General features: G+C 30.1%; 1 protein-coding gene across 3 annotated transcripts in view; it reads right to left on the bottom strand.

Moving 5' to 3' along the window:
- Window positions 1–7,846, bottom strand: part of LOC129953234 (zwei Ig domain protein zig-8) — a 185,340-nt gene extending 177,494 nt beyond the window's left edge. For 2 of the 3 annotated variants that reach the window (XM_056066191.1, XM_056066192.1), the window contains exon 1: window positions 6,567–7,846. The gene's annotated coding sequence lies outside the window, so the exon portion shown is untranslated. The remainder of the gene's footprint in view (window positions 1–6,566) is intronic. The other variant, XM_056066190.1, reaches the window with a different exon arrangement.
- Between the last annotated feature and the right edge of the window lie 6,782 nt (window positions 7,847–14,628).

Raw genomic sequence — 14,628 nt, forward strand, 5'->3', positions numbered from 1 at the left:
CGTTCTTTAAGAGAACAATATGGTTTACACAATCGTACAACTACGCAAGCAATTGGCAGAATTGTTGTGTTGGTCCCATCCTAACTTTATTGGTGATATAGAATTGAAATGAAAATTCAAAATGGTGATTCTATTAATTGCTTAACTCGGAAATACAATTAAACTGTTCACAATTTCAGTCCCTTTTTAATGAGATTTATTTTTGAACCAAAACAATATTAAACAAATTCCCACTTAATTTATCAGCAAAGAAAAATTGTATTTAACTTTTTTTGTTGGCATCCGATTGCTAAATAAATTGTTTCTTTTTCTAGTTGTTGTTAATGATAAATGTGCTTTTTTTGTCTCCTTCTTTAGCGATATTGGAAAATTCATATTTAATATGATTAATGCACAATTAAATATTCCTTAAGGACGTCATCGTCGTCTTCGTCGTCCTTGTCATCGTTATCGTCGCTCGTTTACGTGAATATTTCGAAACAAATTTTTCAGGTATCTGTCCTATATGTATATATGTATATCTATCGTTTCTTGCAAGCAAAAAAATAAGAAAAGTATAAGATTTATTGATTTGAAAACTGATTTTTTTCGTATTTTGTTTTTATACCGTTCGGTTTCCCATTTGTATGAAAAATTTGTATCCTTCCAAATGGTGAAAACAATTGTTACAAAAATATTTCATTTTGTTTTATTTTTTATTCACACAAAGAAATAAGTATTTATTTTAAGACTTTTTTCTGTGCCTCTCTGTATCTATACATACATAGTTAGTTGCCATATCAAAATTATTATTTATTAAAGAACATTTTTTAATATTTATATTGACTTTGCCAGTCTTAAGTTTTTAAAAATTCTTCTGGCAAAGAAATACTTTGGATGGGACCAAATAAAAATCAAAAACGAAGAAAAGAGTTAATTGAGACAAATATAATGAAAATAAAATTTAAAATAATACTTAAAAGAAAAAAACGCGGTGAGGAAATTACGTATTTCAATTAAATTATTTGGATGTACTTTTAGAGATAGCAATATAACTCCGCACTCCATAAATTTCAAAATTATCCATGGGTAAGTAACTTATGCAAACTCAAGGTTAGGATAGGATGACCCGTGCGCCATTTTTGGTCCAAGAGAAGTCAAATCTTTGGCTCTAAGGGAGACATTGACTATGTTTATCAACTTGCATTTTTCCTTACCGAAAATTCATCCCTACATCGAAAATTAGGCAAAAGGGCTTATTATTATTTAAGTTTGAGGTGGAAGATTGGTTAAAATATTTTTCATTTTAAGTGTGTCCAATGGAGCATTTGAGCAACGGCTGCCGCCAGGCTCCGCCGTAGAATCTTTAATTTTCTCTGAAGATACAAAGAAAATAACTTTACCCTTCTTCCAGCTGTAGAAAATTTCAGAACGCTAATAATTATGATTCAACTATAACTCTACCAATCAGCTTTACACCTTCTCAACAGAAGTTCTAAATGCGCTCTTTAGGTTCACTGTCTATCTACTTTAATACAAAAATGACATCCCTACCAAATACACTTCCAAAATACAAAAATATCGCAGACCATTTGCTTAAAATCTTTTTTTTTTCGTTCAACCAAATAAACAAAAACCTGATTTGCAGAATTAAATAGAAAACACAAAATTTAATATTCAATCAAAATCAAAACTTTACAGTTGGCCTGAAGCAAAAATAAATCAAAACGAAAACAAGTATCTATAACCATCTATATATATATTGGCAAAACATCACATAACACCTGATTGCCATTTAATGCCCCCGGGTATAGAACACCTACACCATCCATTTTTTGTTTTTTAAAGCAAACGCGCAATCATCCCATGTCCTTATGCTGGGTTTCTCGGGCGCCATGTAAAATGAAATATCCCCTTCAAAACTCTGGAAAAGGACTTCAGTGAACTTTTTTTTGGCAAACCTTAAGATTTCAAACCACCACACATACATCACGAGCTCGAGCTGTTATAAAGCTTCATTACTCTATGTAAACGTTCATTCAAAGGCAGCGAGGTGCCAATGATTTGTGGCTAAGGATTTATTTAACTTAAATTTAAAAAAAAATACCCACATTCCATAAAAGAAGCAGATGATAAATAATAAATTTAATTATGTTAAAAAATTAAATAAATCTCTGTTGTCATCCAAAGGCCTTGTGCAAACAACGAACCCAAATAAAAAAGAACTTAAATGAAACAAAATTTAAGAAGAAAAAAAATATTTAGCTGAATAAATTTGATAAAAAAAAGAAAATAAAATATTTTTGCTATATTTGATTACGTTTGCTAGCAATAAATTTGCATTTAATTCAGTCAATTGGATTAAGTTTCAAGGTTTGTTGTTTTTTGTTGGTTCTTTTTTTGTAAATAAATGAGTTGTTTTTTTTTTGGAATGTCAACAACAAAAAAAATGAATCGATAAGTAGGCAGTTAATAGTTTTTTGTTCTGTTTTTATTATATTAATAGCTATTTTAATCTCGGTTTTAATGCTCTTTGATATGAAAGACAACATTATTAAATTATTGATTTTGCGGTAAGTTTTAAATGATTCTATATGAATGGTCAAATCTTAACCGAAAGTCCATTGAAACAGACTTTTTATTGATATAAAATGAATAATGATGATGTGGTAACATCACTTTATTACTTAATTAAAAAAAAAGAACAATCAAAATTGTTTATTGTTAGGCACTCTTGAAAGTTAATTGCAGAAAACGGAACTTGCAATTTTTCACATTTATCATTTATAGTGTATTTAAAGCAGAAATGACATTCGTAACTTATTGAAAACCCTTTTTTTAAAGATCTTGCTATTCAGTTTTTGACAAATTTGTATAGTTTATTTATAGTTAGAGTGAAGGTTTGACACTTTGTTTTTGAACATAAAATGACACGTTTACACAAAATACTTTCGAACTCGATTTCGATTGGAAAAAAACTTAATTTAAGAACTTGGAAATACTTTGTTTGCGTCCTAAAAAAAACTTCTAATTCATAAACATAGATATGAAAAGTCTCAGTACATTTCAAAAAATTAAAAATGCTGTCAGCATTGTAAGTTGTTTGCTATATTTCAGAACAAAACAAAATACAAACAGAATATTTAGTTCTGGATCCAATTTGAAAGATTATTTTCTTGTATTTGAATGGGACATTCATTTATTAGAACAAATTTACTTTTTTTAAAGGATAAAGATGTTCTAAATTCGATTCTCACCTAAAAATTTTTCTCTCACATCAGGTTTTTAAAATATTCATCTTTAAGAATGTCAAAAAAAAACGTTTTTTTTTTCAGCCTAAGTTAAAACTCAAAATATTACTTAACAATAAATGGTATGATGATTTTAAAGAATACAAATTTAGATTTAGATACAATTTAAATTTCTTTGTCTATATTGGAAGATATATAAAGTTTCGAGAAAAGCTTGAATTTCAAGTTTCAAAAAGAAACCGTTTTTAACACTTCTTTCATATTTTTTAATGTATTTCAAAAATGTATATAACAGAATTTTTTTAGACAAAAGAACAAAAAAGTTACTAGAACCAAACTTAATTTCAAACAGTTTTGCCTCTTTCTGTTGCAAACCATTTTGTTAAAAATGGGTTGGTGTTCTTTTAGATTTTTGTAAAACAAGGGAAATCTAACAACTTTTGATGTTTTTTTTAATAATATCTTATGAAATAATATAAATACATCAACTGAACATTGGAGAAAAGAATTATAGGTTTGGAAAACCATAAGTAATTTTATTGAAAAAAAGGTACTTTATAAATTAGATAGCCTCAAAAAGCCTTATATACGGGTTTCCGAATTTTGAAAAAATGATATCTCAAAAACCTGACGTGATACATTAATGTTGAAATTGGATTTTAATTAAGGCCGCCAAAAGCCATTGGAAAAGTGAAATTTTAATGCCAGTAAAAGACTTTCCGACCAGTGTAATGTAACAGTACCCGTTTTTTACCTCCAAGAGTAATTCTTGTTATAAAAATTGGTTCCAAAACTAGCCGTTTTTATTCAGCACAACAATTATAGATATTTGTCGTTAGTAATGAATTTTAATTGTGAATAATTCTTAAAACTTATTTAAAAAAAATCAAAATTTCATGTATACTGTCAAGAAAAGGATTTATCATTCTGCGAAAACTGTAAACCCTTCTCTAACTGCTTTTGTTTTTTTTTTACTCTACGAAAACAACTTTAATAAAGTATATTTTTAATAAAAACATAAAATGACTTGCCTTACATATACATATTTGATTTTGTTTTATTAAAAACAAAACAAAAAAAGAACCAACATAGATATACAAAAAAATTAACCTCCAAATAAATTCGCACCTTTTCGTCCTAAGCAAATGAAAAAAAAACTCAAGGCTTAATTTTTCATTTTGGTGACAAAAAAATCCTTCCGAATTCAGCCATCGACATAATTTTAAGTTAAATAAGAAAAAAAGGTTGAAATTTCTTTTTTACGTATACACAAAAATAAAACACAAACTGAAGCTTTCCCTTTCAAATGAAAACAAAAAATACGCACCCAAACCTCTTAGGGATGCGGATACTTTTGTGTGCTCCTTTTTTTTATTGAAGGGTTACTCCATACATCACAACCATCAGTTTGAAAATATCTAACCACCTTCTATTTGAGTAATGAATTCTCAATTTATGTTAGTTTGTGAAGCATAAAGCATCTCGAATATTTTCCCTAAGCTTGTTCTCGGGACTTCCTGGAAAACTATTATTTCACTAAAAAGTCCAAACTTGACAAAAAAAAACGAACCTTTTGACGAAAAATATGTATCCATGCATGTGTATGTGTATATTCGTTGGGACAGCTGTTTGGGGAATTTGTTACAATTTTTTGACAAAACAAACCCTGGAGTACTTGCATATATGTATATATTATATATTGCCAACTTGAAAATCAGTTTATCCTTAACCCTTGACGGGATAAAGGTAATGCGGTGGTGGCCACAACTACAAGATTAGGTAATCCCCATTCTTCGTCCTAAATAAATATTGAAGTATACACGTGCGTGTGTGAGAGATGAGATTGAGGTATGGTTGGAGGAAAGGGGTAAATTGTGTGGAAAGCATGAAACAGACCAAATCCTAGTTTCTAAAAACTGCCTCTGGCCTTGGCCTTTGAAAGATACATACATTCAGCATAATTTTAAAATGTTCATGATGGACCTATTATCATTGCATGAAAATATAACTTGTACAAATATTTAGTTTATTAAGAGCTCTCCCCAAATACGGATCATAAAAACATCATTTGCCAATGGCAAAGTAAAAAAATACAAAACTTCTACACAACTAATGGTAAAAGATCTAGTTAAAATTATGAATGTAAATCATTTGTAAATATCCCTGATACAGCACTCGTGACAGCTGGTTCGTTGACCTTTCATTTTATAACGTATTGCAAATAACTTAATTATGTTCAAAGATAATTCTTCTTTTCAAGACTGAAACGGCCAATTATTTATTTATAATAAATGTGATCCATACATTTTCAATTAAATTACTTATATTGAACTTGAATTCCTTTCATGGTTAAAATGATGTTTAGGAAGCAGAAGTTGTCTTTGCTTAAATTTACTTAACCAGCAACCTAAGAGTGTGGTTAAAATTGATTGAAAGGGAAAAGCGACGTTGTAAAAGTGATTAAACGGAAAAAATAGAACATTTAATGTTCATCCGAAGTTCGAGTTTTTTTGTTGTATCCCAGACAATATGCTGTTCGCCTTCATTCCTCCAGGATCACAGATATCCGATATATCAATTTACAAATATCTACCACTAAAATGTATAGGTATCTGCTTTCGATACCGAAATTGGCCTTTTTTTAGAAAAAAATGAATAAATAGTAAAAATATTTTATTTTTCAATGTAAATCTGTTATTTGTAGAAGAAAGCTTTTACTTAGATGAGGAGTCTAATCAGCATTTGGCGTCACAGAGAGTAATACCTATCAAAAAGATTATTTACCAGGTCACACACACTTTTTTGTTGATAATCACTCAACTTGTATCTTGTAACTGTATCTTCAATTCTCACAGAACTACTATCACTTAAAATCGAAATTAAAAGAAAACCTTTAAAAATGACTAAAACGAACGAGTGTGGAGTTTTTAATTTGACTAAAGAAAAAAACAGTTCATAGTATATGCCTATACCAGTTTTCAACTTTTCCTTTAAGGAATACTTTTAATCTTAGCTTCAAAAACTTGATTACAAATTTGATTGCGATAGTTTAATCCATGAAGCCTATCTAAACTTGATGTAACTTATACCTATACCTACGGTTTTACATACAAGTTAAGTTTCCCACATGAAAATGTGAACATTTCGATGAAATCTCATTTCCTCAGTTTAGTTTTAAAGAAAAACTTAAGTAGAAAGATAAACCAAACAAAATTTTATGAAATCAAAAATGTTCTTAAAACGGTTTTTTCCATAGATACATTACTATAAGCAAAAACAAAACTAAACCTAAGACTGGTGTTACATTTTGGATCCTTACAAACAAAAAAAACTTACCTCCTGATCCAGAGGAAAATCCAATGATGAGATGCCACACCAAACAATCCTTAAATATCCTTGATATATGTTTTTAATCTTAACTCAATGCTGTAGCAAAGATATATTTTTGATTCTTTCAGCTAATCTTTTTTATTGTGCATAATAAACACAAACACACATCAAAATAACGCTTTCGATTTCAAATCTGATTTTCATTAGATTTCATTTTAAATTAACACCATCCATGGAATTCGAGATATCTACGTAAAGTTAAAAAGAACGAATAAAAATCAGAAAACATCACACAGAGAATCACTATAAACAAATAAGTGTATATGGTTGTACATTTTACCACAAAAAGACATCATATCACGAAAACCTAATAACAGGTTAAAGGATTTTATGTGGATTTTTAGCGCGCGCAAAATAAACCGAGAAATCGTTCTTATTCGTTGTCGTTGTTCGTCGTCGTCGTCGTAGTAATAAAGCGTAGGAATGAAAGGTTGATGGGGGGAGGGGAGGGGGATGTAAGGTCAGGTCGTCGTCACCAGCTTAGGAAAAAATCAGTAAACACCTGCAAAATCTCGCGCAATCACAAAACCCTAACGCACACGTTCCACAAATTTAGGCCGATATAATATATATTTTCTTCATTGCCAAGGATTTTCTCCATTAACACACAAATATAAAGAGAAGGGCATCACCTAGCAGATTTGAATGCGGATAAGAAGAAATTACATTTTTACGTTGCTTACAGAAAAAAGTATGTATTAGATATTCGATTAGGACGCCTTTAGAGATTCCGCCGCGATAGAAAAAAAAAGAATACTCAATCCAAACGTTCAAAAAAAGGACGAAACCGGCTTTAATAATAATAATGAATTCTTCAGATTGAATTTATCTAGTAAAATGGGGGGTACTCAATCTTAACTTAAATTGGCCCCCTCCTCCTTTAAATTACCCGAAATATAATTTCAACTAAACACTGTTCCTGTAAGATGATAATGGCTATCCATCCAAACAGGATTAGGATTAAACTGTTCGAATCAGGTCGAGGTACACATACACATTACACAAACATCACATACAATAGAACACCAGAGTAATGAAATTCTTATCAAGGTAAATTAAACGTGGAAGGATGATGGAGAGTGATGTTGCACCCTAACAAAAGGAGGAGACGAATAAGAAAAACACTCACAATAACTCAACACCAACAAAAAAAGAAAAAACAGTTGTTCCAATTTTTAATATGGCTGACGCGTATATCCGGGACCGTGTCTCAACCAGCAAACGGTTCAAAGGCTCAAATCACACTGCGTGTGTTTTGTTTGGCTATCGAGAAAGAGTATATTTTGCCACGAGCACAGAGAGCCATTTTTCAGGATAACAGAAACAGTATAACATATCCTGAAATTCAGTGATGCCACTCTAATATTACCCAACAAAAAAAGAGAATATGAGAGTATTTTCTCTTTCCTGCTCCCTTTCTTACACAAAACAAACACATAATTTAACACAAATGCAATGTTGCCGTTAAAAAAGGACATTTAATAATTTCATATTTGTTTTATAAAGTAAATACTAAACAAAAATGAATTGATGTCTTCATTATCAGACTTAAATTTTGTATAAGGTTGTGCATAATAATGACTAAAATTACATGTTTCCTAATAATACATAGAAAAAATAAATGATAGTGATTTTCAAAAAAATTTACACATTCAAATCATGTAAAAAAAAAATGCCCCCAAGGGTACTATTGTAACAGTGGCAACTCTGTACACAACACACACGACTCTTAACTCTTGAGTTACCCGTGTGAACAGGACTCAATTTGATGGAATAAATAAAGAAATAGATATTATAAAAAAATACATATTTCATTGCTTGTTTTCAATTTGAAGTGGATAAAAGTTTTTAAACGTTGACGTTGCGTTGTTGGTTTGAGCTTGAGCATTGAGATTGAGAGAGAGTATAACGTATAAGGTTGGTTGGATTCAATTTGGTTGCGTGGTGGGGGCTTGGGGCTTGGATCTTGGGTGGGGGTCAGAATTGAGAAATGTTTTGATGTGTTGTTGTGTTGTTGGTTGTTGATGGCACTTATTTGATGAGTAGAAGATTAAGGGGTTTGTTATGAAATTATCACGCTGAAAATTGCTTGTTGAAGATATAAAGCACACAAAAACTTACTTATAGGTACATGCGTATGTATTCAAATAGAAAATTCTAAAAAGAAACGTTGCTCAGGAAAAAACTAAGAGAATTTCAACTAAGTAGTGCCCATTTTATAATGAGACTGATTTAATTTTTGATGCAAATAAAGTACGATATTCTTTTATTTACTTTGTTGGGATTAAAAATAAAATGAATATGAGTGATGTTATTTTGTGAAAGTTTCTCTTGGGGGCGATAGTGATTCAGTGTCAATAATATGGGTTAGAGTCCCGAAAATACCCTTCTTTTTGTTTCCTTTTTCAATGAGGAACTTCGGCAAGAGTACCTACGATAACTCAAGCGACAAGATATTATAACGGATTTTTTATAGAACAGTTAAAAACAAGCATTTTTACTATGGGAAGAGGGGCTATTTAAAAAAACAAATTACTTAAAATGGAAACAAAATAGTTAAAAAAAATAAGAGTAATACTTGAAATTAAGTATTATACGTTAAATTCTTAAAAAAAACATTCTGTTCTATTTGCCAGTTTTTGAATCGAGTCAAAACTATGCGTAGTTTTTGAAAATTTTAATTTTAAAATAAAAATTTGAGTGAAAAAACCATGAGTTAATAAATATTTTTGTTTTTTTTATTTTATTCGTTGCTCTTATTAATTTTTAATGAAAAGCTGAAAACTAGATGATTTTATGTCCTTTAGTTTTTGAGAAAATTAAAAATTACAAAAAAAAATATTTTAATTTAATTATTTTGTCCTTCCTTTAGTATTTACGTAGACTTATTTTGATAGCAATAAATAGAATCCGAGTTACACGTTCTTAAAGCTTTAAAAATTACACTTTAAACCTTTTTTTGAACTTTGATTTTATTATTTTTGAATATTTTTTTTCAATAATATTTCCCTGTTTTATTTTGGGTTATTAGCACTTTCACAGTAGTACTAACTTCACATTGGAAGTTATTGTAATCGGTCCAATAAGTAAAATTCAAAATTTTGCAATTACTTGCATTTCAAGGTCCCGCGTTTGCGTACGTTCCTACATTCAGAAAGCTTTTATCGTTGTCAATATCTCAAGAACCAATAGAGATACCGAATTAATATAAATCTTGATATGAAAATAACTAGTCATCAAAAGTTATTTCTCAAATAAGCCGTTCGGATTCGGCTTTAAACTGTCTTCTCCATCCCTGCCAACATTACTCGCACTCAGGAATTGTTGAGAGTTGTCACTTGACCGGACTGTTGTGCCAACCAATTTATTATTTATAACAAATAATAACACAAAAAGACGGAGAAAGAACTCTCAAACTCTTAAAAATTTGATTAAGCAGGTGGTATTTTTTACCACATCAACCTAAACAAAAAAAAAAAGAACTGTTGGTTAATTCAATATCGCACGAACCAATAACGCTAGTGACTTGAATCAAGCAACATTATCATATATTGTAACTTGATACTAATCTTAAATTATTTAAAAAAAAATTCAGCTAACGGTTTTTAATAAATCAAACAAAATATTGTCACCTCGAATATTTTACGAACGAAAAATTATTTTTTTTAAATAATTGAATGCAACGATAAGAAAAAGTAAATAGACAGTTTTTTATGCAAAAATAGAAACCTATTAAAAAACATTACTAAAAGTTGGTAAAATTGAATATCTTTTAAAAAATTAAAGATATTGGCTTCAAAATAACTTCGTCGTAAAAAAAAACATAATTTTTAAAATTCACTTAGATTTTGGAAAGCATACAAAACATTACTTAAATACAAAACAAATTATTATTATTATTATTTATTAACACGTAATTTAAATTACAAGCTAATTCAAAAGGTAAGAGCCTAGCTGCGGAGACTATTTGCTCTTTATTTTAATAATATTTATAGAGTTAATTTTAGAGTTTCAATAAATTTATTTACATTTTCGATGTTCTTAGAATTAGGATTTTTTAGTGTATCATAAATTGATAGATTTTTAAAAACAGAGTCCATAATTAGTTTCGAACAAAACAAATTAAAACTATTGGCTTTAAGCATTTCGACACCCAGTAAAATAAACAAAAAAAAACATTACTTTTTTCATTTGATTTCAAATCTACAAAAATAGGGCACAACATTGGTAAAAATATATATTCGGTTCTCGATAACTCATGAATAGTAGAAGATATTGACATCAAATTAATTTCATTCATTCAATTTGTAAGAAATAAAAACTTTTAAGAACTGCTACTAAAATTGGTAAAAATTGGTTTTTGACTAAGAATCTCGTCAACTAAAATAGATTTTAAAATCAGCCTATTTCAACAAACCCGAAATATTGTTGTTAATTTAAACATTTTTTTTAAAATAATTCATCTGACTTCTATTTAAACAAAACAGGAAAACCTATAAATATTGACTAATCGACAGACGGGATGGGAAGTTATCAGTGTGGGTCATATCAAGCCTTCTTTTTATTTATTAGATGAGGTCCGATGATGGTCACCCAAATAAATGTTTTTGAACTGACTTTCTTTTTCAATTTACCAACGTTTGCATGATAAGTTGACAGTTCCTCGCAATGGGCAAAGATATGGACACAAAAACCTTTAATATCTACCTCTCTTCTCTACACAAAACCAATTCAAGTTAAAAAAAACAATGCATGCATTTAAAATTGAGTGAATTTTCGAAAGAATGGTATATGACAAAAGAATATTTAAATTGAAAACAATGTTTGGTTTATAAGCTTCCCCAATAAACCCAATACTCACTCTCCATCCCCCTCTTTTTCCCATTTTTGGAAGCCTTTGCAATAGAGGCTCATATACTACCTACTACGCATATATAATTTTGTATTCTTTAATTTAGATATTTAAATCTACTCTCCGTGTTAAAAAAATGGCAACACTGATTTTCACTTATATCTCATTCTCTCAATGTTTCAAAAAAACACTTAGGAACTGCGCAATGGAACTTTTACCTCTTTATAGAAAATTTTTTCGATGTACTTACGAGTCCGCACTGGAATTTTTTCGATTTTAAAAATGATGTCTATAGAATTTTCACACAAAAAATTAACTCACTCAATTTCAAACCCCGAATAAATCAATTTATGGCTTATAAACAAGTATGGAAATCTGGCGAAGTTTTGCTTGATGACATCGACAATTTCCTAAAATCCCACCTAAAAAAAAAAAACAAATATTTCTTATTTAAGAGTCCTTTCAAGAGCAAAATTAAATTATGTTACAAGAGAGAAAAAGGAAGTATTTAGGCAGAAGAAAAGTAAACAAAAAAGAAAAACAATAAAGAGCAAGACCATTGTGGATTCATATATTAAGCACCAACATTTAGTCATAATAACGTTCGCTTTTTCGAAATTTATATCCACATGTAAAACTGCAACTTAGCTGATAGTGTTATGCGACAATAGCACCATCGCCGCTATGGCATATCAGTTTTAGCCCTCCCTGATGAACTGTGAGTGTGGAAGTGTGCTGTTCCGTTGGAGGACGAAAATGAGAATTTGCAGAATCAACTGTGAGAATTTTGTATTCCATAAGAGTGGTGAAGATGAAGCACTTCTCTAACAACGAGTACTCTCATAATTGTCATTTTGTGTACAATGACAATAATGATGTTGTCCTTGTCGATGTTTTCATTCTTCTGTTCCGTGCCTGCCTCCTTTTTAACGTTTACCTTACATTATCATCAATGATATTTTTTGTGCTGTTTGTTTTCATTTAATCAGCTGTTCTTTTTGTTCAGTGTGTAGTTTGTCGCGTATCGTAACTATACGAACTCTCTTTCCAAAGGACTTAAAAGGATTTAGACTCTAGAAAAATTTCATTCAAACCTGAGAAATGTGTTAAAATGTGGGAATGCTTTAATTACACATTTAATAGAGCAAGTGTGCCTGATGCAGTCAAAGCAAGCTTTAGCTTAGCTTAGGAGTCATGACCCCACCCCCTCTTGGGGTATTTTTTTTAATTTTCGTAGGAATTCCCTCGAATTAAAAACCTATCATATTGCGTTAATGGATGTGATCCCCCTCTTTTATTTTTAATTTTTTTATTTTTATAGATGACTTTTACTTTTAACTGAGGACTGGACAAGAATCGGAAATCCAGCCATATTCCTTTTGACCAATTAACAAGCTAAGGGGGGGTCATATGAGCCATAAAGCTTATACAGTTAAGTTGCATAAATAAGGATGTTAACGATATTCACCAAAAAGCGGTTTGCTTTCAAAAACAACTAACATCTTTGCTTTATCGCACGATTTCGAATTTGGAAAAAACCTTAGTAGAGAAGAAGAGCAAATAATCGAGAAAATATCCGATACGGTGAAAATATCGTGTTCAGATGGTACTTTAATTTAACCGTACACCGTATTCAACCCTACACCGTACTTGGTTTTCAGTTGCATTATTAAATTGTAAAACACAAATATGGCTATATACCAGCAATAAATTTTTCGACAGTAGCTCAGACGAAAAATGACGCACTATCGGTCAAAATATCGAATCGTCTGAACGCACTGTCTATAAATACATTGCCACGATAAGCAGAATCGGTTTTTTTTTTACCGTACGACCGAAAACGATTTGCAGAGACACAACCGAATGACAAAATCGATCTAATCGGTATCGTATCGTCTGAATACACTCATTTAAATTATATTGACACTGGCTTATACGGTAACATCGACGATACGGCAAAACCGCCGATTCGGGATCGTGTGAACGGGCTCTAAATAAAACAATACCAATTTGGTATTAAGTTACCTCAAACCATCTCATTGTCTATGTTTACAATCTACATTTTTGTAGCGTTTTTTTTGTTTTCTTTATTTTTTTCCATATAATATATTTTAAAAAATTAGTATAAGAGATTTACATAAACCTAATATAAAACTATTACAATTATAATTAATAATAATAATATAATAATAAATTAGAACAAAGGTATCATAATATAAAATATAAGTTAAAGCGTTTCAATACACAAATTGGGTTCCTAGTTTATCATTAGACAGTATGTATTAGAAGTTAATATACACAGTTTCTATATGCTAGAGCCTCTGAAACAAATCGAATGAGAGTTTTCCATCCACTTTCTCCATTTAAAATTGCATTCTTCAATTGTAAAAATCTTTTATTAAAATATAATCTTCGGATTTCGGATAGTTGTCATACCCGAGACATAAGTTCAGTTTAGAGTAAGCTGTTCTTGTAACAGATTCTCTTTCCCGGGTTATTGATTTTCGATAAATTGTTTCATCTATAATAGAAATAAGGTCATACAGTTCGTTTCTTTTATTAAAATATAATCTTCGGATTTCGGATAGTTGTCATACCCGAGACATAAGTTCAGTTTAGAGTAAGCTGTTCTTGTAACAGATTCTCTTTCCCGGGTTATTGATTTTCGATAAATTGTTTCATCTATAATAGAAATAAGGTCATACAGTTCGTTTCTAAGTGCTTCTAAATTATCAATACTTAGTGACAACAGATAGTTATATTCTGATGCCAAATCAAACCAGTCTTTAAAAGGAGAGTACCGACCTCATAGAGCTATCAAAATAATCTTTTTCTGAATATTATTATATTTTTTTTAGGTCTACGTATAACTTTAACAATATAGTCTGCTTTAGCTTTGAGGTTTTTTAAGTAAACTGGAGGTAGACCAGATTCAATGTAAATAGCGTAGTTTGGTGCATTAGAAGGGAGTCTAAAAATACGTTTGAAAAAGTACCGTTGGACTAATTTGATTATTTCTAATTCCTTGTTTCCATAAAATTCATTAGGTTATAAGAGAAAACTTTCGTCAACTGCCGTCAAGGTGTTACTGCGTATTTCAAATCTGAAAACCATTATCTTTGACTTTGGAGTATTTATTTTAAGGTCCCAAGTATC

This window comes from Eupeodes corollae, chromosome X, assembly GCF_945859685.1.
Source record: "Eupeodes corollae chromosome X, idEupCoro1.1, whole genome shotgun sequence".
NCBI classification, from domain to species: Eukaryota; Metazoa; Arthropoda; class Insecta; order Diptera; family Syrphidae; genus Eupeodes; species Eupeodes corollae.